The 19,102-nt window shown below is 33.2% G+C and overlaps 1 non-coding gene across 1 annotated transcript; it reads left to right on the top strand.

Annotated features, from left to right (window-relative positions):
- The first annotated feature begins 5,682 nt into the window (after positions 1–5,682).
- On the top strand, positions 5,683–5,775 carry TRNAY-GUA (transfer RNA tyrosine (anticodon GUA)). The gene is made up of 2 exons: positions 5,683–5,719; positions 5,740–5,775. It is a non-coding gene; the product is annotated as a tRNA-Tyr (tRNA).
- The last annotated feature ends 13,327 nt before the right edge of the window (positions 5,776–19,102 follow it).

Raw genomic sequence — 19,102 nt, 5'->3', positions numbered from 1 at the left:
GTTTACGACTTGAAATACGGCCCGTATACTAAAATGTGGTCACTGTTCATGGGCGTAAACCCCCATCTTACAACTGAACTGGGAAATTCCAATTCCCACATTCTTTATCTGATTTTCTAAGTCTAGGATCATGGTCAAAACTTAGGTTAAAGGTACGGGGTGTTACAGATACGTATGTGTGGGTAGTATGGTCTCACGATGTCCTTATTGTATGTACATTATTTTGATAGCTGAAGGGCTTATGTATATAAAGGTTATTATGTTTCGAAGTGAAAAATGGTTTTTCCTATGATTTGAGTATAAGATTAATAAATGAACTCTTGATGAGTACGATGGGTAATGGTATGAGCGGTGCTCGGTGGTTAGCCCCGGGTACCCGTCATGGCCCCTAGTCGGGTCGTGACAGCGTACGCCTGTGTGTAGCACGGGCCCAACACTTTTGATTATAATGTATCTATGTGTATGTAATTGTGTTTGGGTAGTGATAATATATATATTTTATATTGCTAATAAACATACATAAGTTTGCGCTGTTTTATGTATACTATATATATATATATATATATATATATATATATATATGTGTGTGTGTGTGTGTGTGTGTGTGTTCAAAACACGATTAATATAACATTGTAGTTTGTGCTCCGTATCCAAAATTTTATTATATTAGTGTTTGCTACGAATATAAAGTTTGCAAAAATTTATTAATACTTTTTAAAAGAGAAGACTTGTTTAAAAAGAAACTATTTTCCTCTCTTTGAGATGAAACAAACCAATATTTAAGCATCAGTTAATACTTTGATTTTTAATTCGATTAATTTAAAGGTGTAAAATATTCTATTGTTAATGTATGTAGATTGGACCTTAATAATACTTATTATTTTTTATCAAATTTTGATTTGGATAATTCTAATTCAAATTATTAAGTTAATTTTACATGTTTAAAACGAAACAAAGTAGAAATTTTATTTTCTATTTAAACGAAGAACTACTATTTTTTTTTTAATTTTTGGTGAATATTCTTGGTTTAGCTCATTTTACTTATCATGTTGTCTTTTGCACGTTTTTTAAGGAAACATCAATTAGAATTATAATTTGACTAATTTAACTTATTTATTATTTGATATCCATTTAATATTATTTTTTGTTTTACGACATTAATCTCTTTTCATATTTATTAGAGTAAGAATAAAAATGAAAAAGTTATTAAATTCTATCTTATTTTAAAATATAAATATTTTAAGTATATTTATTTTAGTAAACATAACAAATAAATGACATGGCGGAATAGCAAATACAACAGTTAAATATCTAGATTAGATCTCAGACTAATATAAGAAAAGAAAGGAAATTATATGGTTTGACTACTTAATCTTTTGAAGAAAAGTAATAATATGAGGTCCACGTTTTTTTGCTGTACAATAATTTCATTTGCTCGCACTAATGGGTTGATACGCATGTGGCAATGAATCCACTATTATTGACTTAATGGGGATACTTTGAAAATTACATAAATATTGTTTGATTTTTTAATATGGGGTGCACTTTTTTTTTTTTTGATATTGCTTGTTTTTTTAATATGGGGTCCACTTTTTTTTTTTTTATATTGCCTGATTTTTTTAATGTGGGGTCAATTTTTTTTTTTTTTTGGCTTATTTTTTTTAGTATGGGGTATACTTTTTTTTTTTTACATAAGTTGGAGGACGGACGACGATCCTCCTCCAAACTCATATTTCTATAATAGTACTAGACGGCCGCAGCACGGGCCTAACACTTTAGATTATAGTGTATTTATGTGTATGTAGTTGTTTTTGAATAGTGATAATATATATATATATATATATATATATATATATATATATATATATATATATATATATATATATATATTTATATATATTATATATTATGTTCAAAACACGATTAATATAACATTGTAGTTTGTGCTCCGTATCTAAAATTTTATTATATTAATGTTTGCTATGAACACAAAATCGGCAAATTTATTAATATTTTTTAAAAGAGAAGACTTGTTTAAAAGAAAACTATTTTCTTCTCTTTGAGATAAAACAATAGCAATATTTAAGCATCAGTTGATACTTTCAATTTTAATTCGATTAATTTAAAGGTGTAAAATACTTATTATTTTTTATCAAATTTTTATTTGGACAATTCTAATTCAAATTATTAAATTAATTTTACATGTTTAAAACGAAACAAAGTAGAAATTTATTTTTTATTTAAACGAAGAAATACTATTTTTTAAATTTTTAGTAAATATTCTCGGTTTAGCTCATTTTACTTGTCATGTTGTCTTTTGCATAGTTTTTTAAGAAAACGTCGATTAGAATTATAATTTGACTAATTTACCTTATTCATTATTTGATCTGCATTTGATATATTTTTTTACGACATTAATTTATTTTCACATTTATTAGAGTAAGAATAAAAATAAAAAAGTAATTAAATTCTATCTTATTTTAAAATATAAATATTTTAAGAATATTTATTTTAGTAAATATAACAAATAAATGACATGGCGGAATAGCAAATACAACAGTTTAATATCTAGATTAGATCTCAGGCTAATATAAAAAATAAAAAAAAATGTATGGTTTGACTACTTAACCTTTTGAAGAAAAGCAATTTCATGGATTGACACGCTCGTGGTAATGAATTCATCATTATTGACTTAATAAGATACATTGGAAATTACATGAATATTGTTTGATTTTTTAATAGGGGGTGCACTTTTTTTTTGGACATTATTAATTTGCACTTTTTATTCATATATATATATATATATATATACTATGTTCAAAACACGATTAATAAAATATTATAATTTGTACTCCGTATCTAAAAATTCATTATATTAGTGTTTACTACGAATACAAAGTCTGCATTTTTTTTTTTACATTATTTTTTTTTAATATGGGGTTCACTTTTTTTTTTATTTTTTATATTACTACATTTTGTTAATATGAGGTCCACTTTTTTTTACCGTGAGTTTGGAGATGGTGGGATCCACTTTTTTTTTTTATATTGCTTGATGTTGTTTAGTACGGGGTCCACCCTTTATGGGGTGCACTTTGTTTTTTTGGACATTATTAGTTTGTACTATTTTTATGCATATAATATATATACATATACTATGTTCAAAACACGATTACTATAACATTGTAGTTTGTGCTTCGTATCTAAAACTCTATTATATTAGTGTTTGCTACGAATATAAAGTCTGCACTTTTTTTTTAACATTATATTTTTTTAATATGAGGTTCACTTTTTTTTTTTATATTGCTTGATTTTGATAATATGGGGTCCACTTTTTTTTTCCCATGAGTTTGGAGATGGTGAGTTCAATTTTTTTTAGGGACAACGGACGACGACGCATGGGTCTAAACCCATGATTTATATATATATTTTTTTATATTGCTTGGTGTTGTTTAGTATGGGGCCCGCCCTTTTGGACATTATTAGTTTGCACTATTTTTATGCATATAATATATATATATATATATACTATGTTCAAAACACGATTAATATAACATTATAGTTCGTGCTCCGTATCTAAAACTTTATTATATTAGTGTTTGCTATGAATACAAAGTCTGCATTTTTTTTTTTTTGACATTGTTTATTTTTTTTAATATGGGATTCACTTTTTTTTTATATTGCTTGATTTTGTCAATATGAGATACTATGTTCAAAACACGATTAATATAACATTGTAGTTTGTGCTCCGTATCTAAAACTTTATTATATTAGTGTTTGCTACGAATACAAAGTTTGCACTCTTTTTTTGACATTGTTTGTTTTTTTAATATGAAATTCACTTTTTTTTATATTGCTTGATTTTGTTAATATGGAGTCCACCTTTTTTTTTCCCGTGAGTTTGGAGATGGTGGGTTCCACTTTATTTACTTTTTTTTTTTTAAATATTGGTTGGTGTTTTTTTTAATTTTTTAATATTGGTTGGTGTTTAATATGGGCACCACACTTTTTTTTAAATGCTTAATTGGTTGATGTTTTTTTGAATTTTTTAATATTGATTGGTGTTTAATATGGGGACCATACATTTTTTTAAAGTATTTTAAGTATGTTGCTGTACAATAATTTCATTTACTCCCACTAATGGGTTGATACGCACGTGACAATAAATCCATCATTATTGATTTAATTGTTTGATTTTCTAAGCACTTTTGTATTTTAAGTATGTTGTTGTACAATAATTTCATTTGCTCCCTCTAATGGGTTAATACGCATGTGGCAATGAATCTCTCAGGTTATATGGGCCCACAGTTTTTTTTTCTTCAAAAATTGGAAAACGGATATATATATATATATAAGTATTTTAAGTATGTTGCTGTATAATAATTTCATTTTCTCCTACTAATGGGTTGATACGCATGTGGCAATAAATCCATCATTATTGATTTAATTGTTTAATTTTCTAAGCATTTTTGTATTTTAAGTATGTTGCTTTACAATAATTTTATTTGCTCCCTCTAATGGGTTGATACGCATGTGACAATGAATCCATCATTATTGATTTAATTGTTTGATTTTCTAAGCACTTTTTTTTAACATTATTTTTTTTTAATGTGGGATTCACTTTTTTTTTTTTAATATTGCTTGATTTTGTTAATATGGGATCCACTTTTTTTCCCGTGAGTTTGGATGTGGTGGGTTCCACTTTTTTTTTTTTATTATTTTTTTTATTACTGGTTGGTGTTTAATATGGAGCTCATATATTTTTTTTAAATATTAGTAGTTGTTTAAAATATGTGGGCCACAATTTGTTTTTAAATATTAGTAGTTGTTTTTAAATATTAGTAGTTGTTTAAAATATGTGGGCCCACAATTTTTTTTAAAATATTAGTAGTTGTATAAAATATGTGGGCCCACAATTTATAAAAAAATATTAGCAGTTGTTTAAAATATGTGGGGCCACAATTTTTTTTTTTAGGCCCACAAACGAACGACGAAAAAGTGCCCATAAACTGGCTCTTTTAAAGGGTAGAAATATAAAAGATAGAAATTTTGTCTGGTACATTCTTTCCAAATTCAAGGAAACATGTGGGTTTAATTATAATTTTTTAGAAATACACGTGGCAAGCTTATAACGTGCCACATGATTATTTTAAAGTGCCAAAAAATTGATCTAAATCCTGAGCTGTTATTTATAGGGGCATATTGAGCCCAAAAAAACGTTAGTGATTGTTATAAATCAAAAGGTTAACAAAGGGCATTTGTGAGCCATTTTTAATACGTAAGCATATTTTTAACCCTTTTTCATTTTAACTAGTGACCGTAAACTTATTTGAGGTGCCTGAAAAAAGCACTCCCTCCATTTCATAATAAGCGAAGTTTTTAGTTTGGGCACATCTCTTAAGAAAACTACTCGCTCCAAGAAAGTAAGAAGTGTTTTTGCTAACTTACCCTTAATAAAATATCTTGAAAAAGAAGTACTATATCTTTAATGGTTTCTTGAATCATGTGAAACTACATATATTTTAAATGAAGGTAAAAATTGGAAGAAAAATATTAATACCTTCTTGATTTTGTGAAATACCATTTATTTTGAAACAAAATGAAAGATAAAAACACTACTTATTTTGAAAAGGAGAGAACAACAATCATTGATAAATTTTTAATGTTGTACTTGGCTTTCAGTAACCGACCTTAGCTCAGTTGGTAGAGCGGAGGACTGTAGTGGGCAATGCCTAACAGCTAATCCTTAGGTCACTGGTTCGAATCCGGTAGGTCGGAACTGTTTTTCATTTTTTTTGTTGACTTGATTAACTTGAAATAACAGGTCCTATAAAAGAAATTGACAATACTTGACCAAGTATGTAACATAACAGAAGTTTGGCAAAAGAAATCTGAGCTAATCAACTTCTCTTATTTTCCTTGAATTGTGTGGTTTTCACAAAAGTGTATAAATCTTTTTTCATTTTTTTTTATTGACTGTTAACAGGTCTTATAAAAGAAATTGACAAGATTTGACCAACTATGTGACATAATTTTTTTTTTTTGAAAAATAGAACTGAGCTAGAGCCCGTTTGGATTGGCTTATAAGTTGCTTATAAGCTGTTTTCAGTTTTTTTGAATGTTTGGCTGGTCAGCTTAAAGTCATTTTGTGCTTAAAATAAGCTCAACAAAATAATTAGGCCCATTTGACTTAGCTTATCTAAAGCAGCTTATAAGCTGAAAACAGCTTATAAGCCAAAAAAAATAAGTTAAACTACCCCAACTTATTTTTTTAGCTTATAAGCTAGTCTAACTTATTTTTTTTGGCTTATAACAGCTTATAGGCATAAGCCCATCCAAACAGGCTCCTAATCAACTTCTCTCATTTTCCTTATTGAAAAGTGTGGTTTTCACAAAAATATACAATCAACTGTTTATTCACATTTTTCTTGACTAATTTGGTTTTCACAAATTTATATAATCAACATTTTTCACATTTTTCTTATAGAATAGTTTCGTCTTCATAGAATATAGCATGGAAGATATTATGTTGTAACAGTAATTACATGCACATTTAATTAGAGACCCGCCTTCACATATGTGAATTCATTCATACATATACAATGAATCCAGTAATATAATAACCCGAGGTTCTGGGTTCGAACCCCAGTTCAGTAATTAAAAAAAAGAAGTAATTTCGCAAGACAGAGGTTTGTAGCAAAGTTAGGCCTTAAGGCAAACTTTTACCCAAAATTAGGCCTATTTGGGCAAAAGTTAAACCTTAAGGTAGAAGTTTGTAAAATTTCAACTAAGTAAAAAAAAAAAAATTCTACCTTAAGGTAGAGTTTGAAATTCTGCCTTGCGATTTTTTTAAATTTTTTTTACTGAGCGGGGATTCGAACCCGAAATCAAGGAATTTTTACGAAGGACAAAAATTAAAGACCACCAATTTGAGGGGTAAAAATTAAACACCAGTGCCTTTCAAGGGTAATCCGCACAAAAAAATGAATTTGCGTATCCATTCAGTGTTAATTTATGGGTAAATTATGTATATATACATGTAGGAGAAATATTTATGAAACGTGACGATAGTTTTCTATTTACAAAACATAATATTACAAATTCTATAACAAGCATACTTTAAAAAAAATATATATATATTTTTTTCGCTAAAAAATTTATGTATGAAATGTTTATATCTCACTCAAGTCTTAAAATGTTCGCTCAAAATTTAGTGTAAGAAAACTATATGAAATGTGTATATCTCGTTCAAGGCTTAAAAAATCACCTCAAAATTGTATGTATGAAAACGGTATGAAATTTGTATCTCGCTCAAGGCTTGAAATTTCGCTCACATTTTTGTGTATAAAATTCATGTTAGATTTCTCTAAAATTAATACAACTACAACAACATTGTATACAACTTTGATACAACATTCAAGACTTAAAATAATCACTTAAATTTTTGTGTATGAAATGTGTATATCTTTCTCAAGGCTTAAAAAATTCACTCAAATTTTGTGTATGAAAAACGTATGAAATGTGTATATCTCGATCAAGACTTAAACATTACGCTCAAAGTTTATGTATGAGAATGGTATAAAATGTGTATATCTCGCTCAAGACTTAAAATTTCATTCACATTTTGTGTATGAAAAACTATATTAAAAACTTCGCTTACACATACACATACACATTTCATACATTTTTCATACACAAAAATTTAAGCGATTATTTTTTTAGCCTTTGAGCAAAAAAATAAATAATATATATATATATATATATATATATATATATATATATATATATATATAATTGTTTTTTTAAAGTTTAAAATAATTTTTTTTTTTTTTAAATAAAATTATTTTCTGAAAATAAAATTAAAAAAAGGAAAATATATGAAAATCAGTCATGTTTCATAAAATATGGTTATGTTTTGTAAATAAGAAAAATTATCGTCACGTTTCGTAAATATTTCTCCCTAACATGTATATATACGTAGTTTTCCCTTAATTTATTCTTCTGATAGCCTCATAGGTTATTAGGTTGAATTTGTTACTATTTCATAAGTGAATATGAGGTTAGTTAATTATTTTTGTTTAGTCCTTATTTATTGATCCAATAAAGAGTTTGTTTACAAAGAGAAAATTGTATACGGTAAAAACCGGATGTGAGCCAAACCGGTGGAACGGAAACCGAAGGAAGGAACAGTAATGCGCCCGAGGCTACTCGCCCTTGACCGAAACAGTGCCTGGGCCGAAGCTGAGCAAGGGCACCGACTGATCTGCCCTCTGCATCGTTGAAACGGCAAGCCTGAGGACTCGGGCTTTCATGGCCGTTGGTCCGCATGGCCGTTAGCCCGAGTGACCATTTGTCCGTGTGGCCGTTGCAGACGGGTCACGCGCCAATAACGTCCAGTCATGGTCAACTACCTACCATGCGTGTGTCAGACGGCGCCGTCAGTCTAATCCCACCAAATCCGTGCAGAGCAGTCCTTTTTATTATTATTTTATTAACTCATATTGTATGAGAACCATGGGAGTGCCACTATAAATAGGGCATGTCCCCTTCCTTTAGGGGGTTGGTCACTTTTATTTTCCAAGAACACTTGTAGTAGAAAAATTCATATATACAATGTCACGACCCAACCCCGTAGGCCGTGACTAGTGCCCGATCTGGGCACCCAGACACATCTATCAAATGCTATCTCAGATTTTATTAACCGCATTCCAGTATATAGCAGAAGCCGACAAGACTATATTTTAAATTTAGATAATTTCCAGAAAAATTTCGGCAGAGTTTCCTTTGTTTTACGGACTATCCAATATACCCTGCGCACAGAAAATACCAACAAAGGCCACATAGGGCCAACAAAGCAACATTTAAACATATGCGGACCGGCCGCCGCGGCGAATGGGATCGCCCAAACACAATATATACACGCATCCATACAGAAAGACCCCAACCCACAAACATGTCCCCAGACCTCTAAACAGACCGACAGAATCATATGACGGGACAGGGCCCCGTCGTACCCCTGAGTGACGTACATTTATACAATAGCAGGAGACTGTACCAAAAATATAGGCTCCGGATAAGAGAGCGCCTCAGAATAGCAGAATAAGATCCTAAGCGGGCGGATCAGCGAACCCGTCGTATGTACCTGCGCGGCATGAAAACGCAGCCCCCGAAGAAAGGGGGTCAGTACGAAATATGTACTGAATATGTAAAGCCTGAAGTAGAGAAACCAAAATCATAACCGGAAACAGAACGAACAGAAAGAAATGCAAAAATCCAGAATACCAAATGCATATTTCAAAACATAAGGAATGTGTACAGAAACATATGCCATATCATGTCCGGCCCCCGCCAAGGGACTCGGTAGACAGAACGTGGTCACCCTCCCGACGCTGGTGCCACAACACATAAGGATCAGAATAGGGGATAACCCCATAACATAGCATGTCATGTCAAATGGCCATATCGGATCATATCATATCATATCAAAATAGTGTACATGGCACAGCATACTCCACAACCCATGTACACGTATACCTGCCCCCTCACCATCGAGGCACGGCGAACAATGCAGAGGAATACGCTTGACAACATATCCTGGCCCGGGCTCAGTGAAGGAAACATTGAGACATCCACGAGTGGAGTAGTGAGAAACTAATGCAATATGAGACATAATACATTTTACAAGGACTCGATGGAGTATTCCGAACAACAACCGTATTAATGAAACCGCACGATAGTCACGGTGCGTATATTTCGGATAACAAAAATAGATTATGTGATAATAGTCTTCTTGGGATCATTTCCATATTCCAAAATAATTTATAAGACTTAAATATAAGTAAGTGACCATACTTGAAATTCGAAATGATAATCATACCAAATTCTTTCAAAAGTCGTCCGAATTACATAAAGGAAAGTCGCGGGACCCACGGACGGGTATTGACCCGAGTCGGGCCCGCCTATGGAAAACATACTCATTATACATCATGCAAACTCCTATAAAAATATTGGAGCAATCCGAGCCTTTATGCAAAAGATATGGCATTTCATAGTTACGGAATTCTTTAAAACAACTTTTTTTGTACAAAGTTTGGAAATCAATGCTTTCGAAGACATAATGGTTCATACTTCATCACAACATACATAAGAATGCCAAGAAATATATATAAGGATCATAACGTACTCGGATTTCGAATTTGGAATTTCCTCGAGACTTGTGATATAGCCTATTGAAAACTAAGGCATGCCAAAAGAAAGAAGGGTTGCGCTTTACATACCTTTAGCGTTTAGTCGTATTATAACTTGTACTTGCTGCCCAAAAACACTTATCCTATATCAAGATATCAAGAGCTACAATTAGTCTACGAGGGAATTCAATACGTACTTTAACGTTAACAATCCCTTTCAAACATTTAGACCACGTTTCGTTCGCATTCAAACCAACTACATACAACCGATCCAACGTCAATAATCATATGCTCAATACCAATCCGGACAACCCACATAACATTCCAAATACAACATTCCATATCGATTCACATACGGCTACTACATTCTCAAGTTACTCCTAATAATTCGTAGCCTTAACGTTTTCGTGTAGCAACTTTACAACAACACAAACAACGTAAATACAATATATATATATTCTTAACTATCATTAGTCTTTCCAATTTAAAGAAGACAACATGTCCAAAACAGTTCCTAACCACGACACGTCCAAAACAGTCCCTAACCAACAACACGCCCAAAACAGTCCCTAACCAACAACATAAAGGTGCCCGGAATTCTTGCGAACGTTTACGAACATACCAAGCAAACCACATGTGATTCTTACACATTATTTCATGTCTTAATTTCATATAATTTCAGTAAAATACGACCAGCAGTCACACGATAAATATATCACCAAATTCGTACGCAAATAGCTACATTGTCGACACTAAAACCTTACAACGACAACAACATGTTTAATGACATTACTTTCATGATTCTTGGAACTGTTTTAGCATCATTTCCATTCTTACAACAGCCCACAATTCATCTCAATTTCAACTTGAATCATTATGCTTCACTTCCACTAAACGTTCATAACAAGAATCAACACTCAACACATACAATTTCATCTCTAGCACTAAAACAGTTCACTGTTTTGGACTGCTCGTATGCTTCAACATAATTCATTTCTTTAACACCTTAATTCACATATTCAACATGTATACAATACACCACAATGTCCATAACAACAACAATCAAAATGTGACACAAAACAGTCCCTAAATCCCCCCAAAACAGTCCAGTCACACGGCTACAACACCACTTCAACAACTTCATGATTTTCATCCATTTATCCATACTACAACACATTCAATCCATTTCCAATACATGTACAAGAAGATTAAGCATGATTTCATTTATCTCTACAACACACGGCTCATTTCAAATTCAAGAGAAACAGCCCAATACCAACATACACGAATACAACACAAGAAAAATGATCATTCTTACCTTACAATCTTGTTCTTCACTTTGGCCGAATCTTCACCCCTAGTGAAATGCTACACCTCCTTGTTTCTTTCCAACAACTACTACACGTTATTATGCACCTTTATAAGGGTTGAAACACTTGAAGAAAATATATTTTTTGAATCTACATGGAGAACCCAATCTGGCCGTGAGCTATAGGAGCTTGAATGGCATGTTTATGGTTTCTTCTTCACTTGAAACTTAATGGTGAATGTGTAGAACACTTTAGGGGTTTAATGGAGGAAAATAAATGGAAGATCTGGCCGTTTTTGGTGGTGGAACAGCCATGGAAACCGTTGCTTTCTTTCTCTAGTTGGTGAAGAAGAGAGCTTCTCTCTCTTGTTCAACTTTGTCTAGTTGGGAAATGAGTTGGCTGAACTTTTGGTCAACAAGGAGACCATTGTGCTGCCCAAGAAGGCCTTACACGTTCCCCCAACTAAGAATGGGCAAAAAATCTGATTTTTGTTATGTGCTAGTGGACCCCACACGGCCACTAGTGCAAAATTTGTGTACATTTAAGTCTTAATCCCCACTTAATAATCCGACTTGCATCGTCTATATCTCCTTATCCCGATATTATTTTGACGAGAGGTTTGTTGCGTTGTAAACTAGACTCGATGAACTTAATTTTAGCCTTTTGAAACACCTTAAAACTCCTCATATGCAAGGAGATATGCCTCCAACAATATGGGCTAAAAATCTGGTCCGAGATTTTATTGAAGTTGTTCCGATTCATTTCGTTTAACTTCTAATCCTCTTCCAACCTCATGTAACCTCTTATGAATACATGTACACACTTGTATACATAAATAAAAATCCATATACACGTCTCGAAAGGTCCAGAGAATCACAATAACCTTAAACATAATTAGAGAACTCACAAAGCTTCGACGAAACTCCAATCGCAAAAGTATGTTCATATATTTTGTCCATCTTCTATATCATTACTAATGATCTCAAATACTTTAAAAGGTCACTCACATTACCTCATATACATACTCATAGCGCGATTTCACGTCCTTTAGGTAACCGTGTCACCTTGGGATACTTAAGGAAACCATATGTATGTAACGATATTCTTACTAACTCGACTAACTTTCCTTGAACCTTCTTAACTCATTCTTTCTTGTTTTAATACAAGTAGCACAGATTATTATGGAGTGTAACAATCTTCCCCCCTTAGGAACATTCGTCCTCGAATGTTACATTAGTGTTATATAAGCGTACTTAACCTTTCACCCTTCCTAGTCAATGTTATCCTTCACAACCTCACAGCCTGTCTTACCAATACATTCGCATCCGTCACATTCATTTTCCTCTGTACTGTCGTCTTAATCATACTACTACTTCTTTTACGATAAACTCGTCATAATTTTTTTTTTCCTTGCTTATCAATTCAGTCGGTACCTTACTATAACACTTTATCAAGATTATCCAGCCTTTTCTAAATCATCTCTTAGTATCATAAACCCTTTCCAAATTATTCTTTTTACCATATCGATATCGACTTCCTAATTACTATTACCATCGATTCGGCAGTCGACTTATTTCTCGAGGTCAACCATATTGGCAAATTAGTCAAATCATATCCTTACTATCGACACAACCTTTCAAAACATATTACAAACTAATATTTCATTCCTTTTATACTTGTGGAAAATTTTAGCAGAGTTCCCTCTGTATTTCCTTACTATCCCAGAACCTGCACGCAGGAAATACCAACAATGCCTCACAGGGCCAACATATATATATATATATATATACACATCATATCATATCATAGCCACACAGGGCTCCCAATATTAACAACAGTATGAAAATGATGGACTTACCTCGTATGTCTAATCCAAACTGCACCTGTTACACTTTCCTATTTACCTTCCCTTTCAATCTTTAACTTTACATTTCAATCGTACTTCAAATATCTTACCCGACATACATTCTTCGTACCGTTGCTTACCTGCGTGCTTTGAAACTTCCAATATCATTAGTCACTTTCTTCTGTCGATGCCGTTCTATTGCTGAAACCAAAGGTTAGTACAAGGAATTTCAGTTCCTATGACTGGGCTCTATCGCACGATCTTAGATATGAAAGAAAGGTAACTTCCTAAATATCCTGTAGCCTCCTGTTTATAGATGTGGTGCACAACACACCGATAAACAAGACTCTACTAGACACGGTCTGTAGACACTCCGAGGAAGGACCGCTCTGATACCAATTCTGTCACGACCCAACCCCGTAGGCCGTGACTAGTGCCCGATCTGGGCACCCAGACACATCTATCAAATGCTATCTCAGATTTTATTAACCGCATTCCAGTATATAGCAGAAGCCGACAAGACTATATTTTAAATTTAGATAATTTCCAGAAAAATTTCGGCAGAGTTTCCTTTGTTTTACGGACTATCCAATATACCCTGCGCACAGAAAATACCAACAAAGGCCACATAGGGCCAACAAAGCAACATTTAAACATATGCGGACCGGCCGCCGCGGCGAATGGGATCGCCCAAACACAATATATACACGCATCCATACAGAAAGACCCCAACCCACAAACATGTCCCCAGACCTCTAAACAGACCGACAGAATCATATGACGGGACAGGGCCCCGTCGTACCCCTGAGTGACGTACATTTATACAATAGCAGGAGACTGTACCAAAAATATAGGCTCCGGATAAGAGAGCGCCTCAGAATAGCAGAATAAGATCCTAAGCGGGCGGATCAGCGAACCCGTCGTATGTACCTGCGCGGCATGAAAACGCAGCCCCCGAAGAAAGGGGGTCAGTACGAAATATGTACTGAATATGTAAAGCCTGAAGTAGAGAAACCAAAATCATAACCGGAAACAGAACGAACAGAAAGAAATGCAAAAATCCAGAATACCAAATGCATATTTCAAAACATAAGGAATGTGTACAGAAACATATGCCATATCATGTCCGGCCCCCGCCAAGGGACTCGGTAGACAGAACGTGGTCACCCTCCCGACGCTGGTGCCACAACACATAAGGATCAGAATAGGGGATAACCCCATAACATAGCATGTCATGTCAAATGGCCATATCGGATCATATCATATCATATCAAAATAGTGTACATGGCACAGCATACTCCACAACCCATGTACACGTATACCTGCCCCCTCACCATCGAGGCACGGCGAACAATGCAGAGGAATACGCTTGACAACATATCCTGGCCCGGGCTCAGTGAAGGAAACATTGAGACATCCACGAGTGGAGTAGTGAGAAACTAATGCAATATGAGACATAATACATTTTACAAGGACTCGATGGAGTATTCCGAACAACAACCGTATTAATGAAACCGCACGATAGTCACGGTGCGTATATTTCGGATAACAAAAATAGATTATGTGATAATAGTCTTCTTGGGATCATTTCCATATTCCAAAATAATTTATAAGACTTAAATATAAGTAAGTGACCATACTTGAAATTCGAAATGATAATCATACCAAATTCTTTCAAAAGTCGTCCGAATTACATAAAGGAAAGTCGCGGGACCCACGGACGGGTATTGACCCGAGTCGGGCCCGCCTATGGAAAACATACTCATTATACATCATGCAAACTCCTATAAAAATATTGGAGCAATCCGAGCCTTTATGCAAAAGATATGGCATTTCATAGTTACGGAATTCTTTAAAACAACTTTTTTTGTACAAAGTTTGGAAATCAATGCTTTCGAAGACATAATGGTTCATACTTCATCACAACATACATAAGAATGCCAAGAAATATATATAAGGATCATAACGTACTCGGATTTCGAATTTGGAATTTCCTCGAGACTTGTGATATAGCCTATTGAAAACTAAGGCATGCCAAAAGAAAGAAGGGTTGCGCTTTACATACCTTTAGCGTTTAGTCGTATTATAACTTGTACTTGCTGCCCAAAAACACTTATCCTATATCAAGATATCAAGAGCTACAATTAGTCTACGAGGGAATTCAATACGTACTTTAACGTTAACAATCCCTTTCAAACATTTAGACCACGTTTCGTTCGCATTCAAACCAACTACATACAACCGATCCAACGTCAATAATCATATGCTCAATACCAATCCGGACAACCCACATAACATTCCAAATACAACATTCCATATCGATTCACATACGGCTACTACATTCTCAAGTTACTCCTAATAATTCGTAGCCTTAACGTTTTCGTGTAGCAACTTTACAACAACACAAACAACGTAAATACAATATATATATATTCTTAACTATCATTAGTCTTTCCAATTTAAAGAAGACAACATGTCCAAAACAGTTCCTAACCACGACACGTCCAAAACAGTCCCTAACCAACAACACGCCCAAAACAGTCCCTAACCAACAACATAAAGGTGCCCGGAATTCTTGCGAACGTTTACGAACATACCAAGCAAACCACATGTGATTCTTACACATTATTTCATGTCTTAATTTCATATAATTTCAGTAAAATACGACCAGCAGTCACACGATAAATATATCACCAAATTCGTACGCAAATAGCTACATTGTCGACACTAAAACCTTACAACGACAACAACATGTTTAATGACATTACTTTCATGATTCTTGGAACTGTTTTAGCATCATTTCCATTCTTACAACAGCCCACAATTCATCTCAATTTCAACTTGAATCATTATGCTTCACTTCCACTAAACGTTCATAACAAGAATCAACACTCAACACATACAATTTCATCTCTAGCACTAAAACAGTTCACTGTTTTGGACTGCTCGTATGCTTCAACATAATTCATTTCTTTAACACCTTAATTCACATATTCAACATGTATACAATACACCACAATGTCCATAACAACAACAATCAAAATGTGACACAAAACAGTCCCTAAATCCCCCCAAAACAGTCCAGTCACACGGCTACAACACCACTTCAACAACTTCATGATTTTCATCCATTTATCCATACTACAACACATTCAATCCATTTCCAATACATGTACAAGAAGATTAAGCATGATTTCATTTATCTCTACAACACACGGCTCATTTCAAATTCAAGAGAAACAGCCCAATACCAACATACACGAATACAACACAAGAAAAATGATCATTCTTACCTTACAATCTTGTTCTTCACTTTGGCCGAATCTTCACCCCTAGTGAAATGCTACACCTCCTTGTTTCTTTCCAACAACTACTACACGTTATTATGCACCTTTATAAGGGTTGAAACACTTGAAGAAAATATATTTTTTGAATCTACATGGAGAACCCAATCTGGCCGTGAGCTATAGGAGCTTGAATGGCATGTTTATGGTTTCTTCTTCACTTGAAACTTAATGGTGAATGTGTAGAACACTTTAGGGGTTTAATGGAGGAAAATAAATGGAAGATCTGGCCGTTTTTGGTGGTGGAACAGCCATGGAAACCGTTGCTTTCTTTCTCTAGTTGGTGAAGAAGAGAGCTTCTCTCTCTTGTTCAACTTTGTCTAGTTGGGAAATGAGTTGGCTGAACTTTTGGTCAACAAGGAGACCATTGTGCTGCCCAAGAAGGCCTTACACGTTCCCCCAACTAAGAATGGGCAAAAAATCTGATTTTTGTTATGTGCTAGTGGACCCCACACGGCCACTAGTGCAAAATTTGTGTACATTTAAGTCTTAATCCCCACTTAATAATCCGACTTGCATCGTCTATATCTCCTTATCCCGATATTATTTTGACGAGAGGTTTGTTGCGTTGTAAACTAGACTCGATGAACTTAATTTTAGCCTTTTGAAACACCTTAAAACTCCTCATATGCAAGGAGATATGCCTCCAACAATATGGGCTAAAAATCTGGTCCGAGATTTTATTGAAGTTGTTCCGATTCATTTCGTTTAACTTCTAATCCTCTTCCAACCTCATGTAACCTCTTATGAATACATGTACACACTTGTATACATAAATAAAAATCCATATACACGTCTCGAAAGGTCCAGAGAATCACAATAACCTTAAACATAATTAGAGAACTCACAAAGCTTCGACGAAACTCCAATCGCAAAAGTATGTTCATATATTTTGTCCATCTTCTATATCATTACTAATGATCTCAAATACTTTAAAAGGTCACTCACATTACCTCATATACATACTCATAGCGCGATTTCACGTCCTTTAGGTAACCGTGTCACCTTGGGATACTTAAGGAAACCATATGTATGTAACGATATTCTTACTAACTCGACTAACTTTCCTTGAACCTTCTTAACTCATTCTTTCTTGTTTTAATACAAGTAGCACAGATTATTATGGAGTGTAACATACAATCTCTCTCGTTGTTTGATTCGGCCAAGGCCACCAGTTATTATTATTATTGCATTCCATCCATCTAATATCATACTTTGTTCACTAACGCTCGTATCATTAGCGAATTATCGTCATTAGCCGTTTCACTAAGGAGCTCCCAAATACTTGTTTTTTCCCCCTAACACACATCAAGAACAAAGCACATATCCTATACCCATTCACAAATTTAATTGATTATCCGAATCCGGGGTAAACAAAAATATAAAATATAATTTCAGAATTTTAATAATAACTGAAGGTATAGAAATTGAAGAATTTATCACTAATATTAGTAATTTTAATTCATAAAATTCAATTTCTTACTATAAAAAATGTAACATTTTTCAATATATATTAACTATACTTTTCAAAAATTGCATCGGATCGGGTCGGTTTTCTTTTAATTGGATCTGTATTTATAAGATTAAAATAAAAAAAGGTATACACTGAACTTTTTTTTTTTTTTGGTTTATGGTTTTAATTAGTTTTATTATATTTGTTTTTGCAAATTGAAACTTTGCATGTTTCTTAATGCAATTACTTTTCTCTGTGTAAATTTGCGTATCCATTCAGTATTAATTTGTTCTTCTAATAGCCTAATAGGTGATTAGGTTGAATTTGTTATTTCATAAGTGAATATGAGGTTAGTTAATTATTTTTGTTTAGTCCTTATTTATTGATCCAATAAAGAGTTTGTTTATAAAGAGAAAATATAAAATATAATTTTAGAATTTTAATAATAACTGAAGGTATAGAAATTGAAGAATCAAGAATTGAGACTTTAAAGAAAATATGTTAAAGCTCAATAAATTGTTAAATTTGTTAAATAAATTAGGTAATTTTCGTGAATGGTTTATGCATGGAGTATTTGCACAAACTACTTAACGTAGTCCCTTTTCTTCCTTAAGATTCCAGGGTTTCTCTTCTCTTTCACGGTTCTTCTCTAATTTCCTCTCTATATAAGTGGGGTTCTCGTTCTTGATTATGTTTCTTGAAAAAAATAACTCAAAGTTGTACGAAATCAAATTTGTTTAGGATTTGATATTTACAAGTTTATTTAATCCATGTCTAGCTAGGAATAAGTTTACCTGAGTTAAAGTAGCTTTCGTACTATTATAAACAGGGTACAGAGATTGTAGAGAGCGTTACAATGAATAGAATATTTTCCTTCAGTTTCTTTCCTTTACAAGCTATACAAATTTCCTTTCTATATTAGTGGGGTTCTCTTTCTTGATTATTTTCTTTCTTAAGCTACCTCT

The sequence above is a fragment of the Lycium barbarum genome, chromosome 11, assembly GCF_019175385.1.
Source record: "Lycium barbarum isolate Lr01 chromosome 11, ASM1917538v2, whole genome shotgun sequence".
NCBI classification, from domain to species: domain Eukaryota; kingdom Viridiplantae; phylum Streptophyta; class Magnoliopsida; order Solanales; family Solanaceae; genus Lycium; species Lycium barbarum.
This window is presented reverse-complemented; position numbering and strand designations above follow the sequence as displayed.